The following is a 575-nucleotide window of genomic DNA, read 5'->3' as shown; positions in this document are numbered from 1 at the left end:
TAATATATTGTTGCTCTTTTGTTAGTTTTGACTGCTTTTATTGTCCTCATTTGTAAGTCGCTTTGGATAAAAGCGTCTGCTAAATGACTAAATAAATAAATAAAACCAGTAAAAACCATTACAGGGCTACAGATGACAAATTTGACAGGGCAGCAGACTTAAAAACAGTTAATTATCAAACCAAGACAGAAAAGTCTGAGATGCCAATGCAGCTTCATAGATACCAGAATGATCAACAACCACAACACTGTTTCACATCAAATGCAGCATAAATATAAATATGCTGTTTCTAAAACACCAGTCGGAAAATAACACTATTCCAATGTCCATTTGGCAAACAAGTTCAAATATACCCAGATAGCAAGCAACCATTGAAACAATGTCTACGTTCACACTGTCAGTTTTTGGGATTGACAACTGCATTTACTTACAGGTGTGAGTCTTGAAAATTCCTGTTCACACAGCAGCTTACAGTAGCGTCTTGAATACTGTCTGTATGAACGAGCAACGGGAGTCAAGCCTGTATTCCTTAACAGTAACCATAGCAACAGTGACCAAAGTAATATCAAAGATGG

The sequence above is a fragment of the Sinocyclocheilus anshuiensis genome, unplaced genomic scaffold, assembly GCF_001515605.1.
Source record: "Sinocyclocheilus anshuiensis isolate Anshui unplaced genomic scaffold, SAMN03320099.WGS_v1.1 scaffold13199, whole genome shotgun sequence".
Classification (NCBI taxonomy): domain Eukaryota; kingdom Metazoa; phylum Chordata; class Actinopteri; order Cypriniformes; family Cyprinidae; genus Sinocyclocheilus; species Sinocyclocheilus anshuiensis.
The sequence above is the reverse complement of the archived record's forward strand: the minus strand, read 5'-3'. Positions refer to the sequence as shown.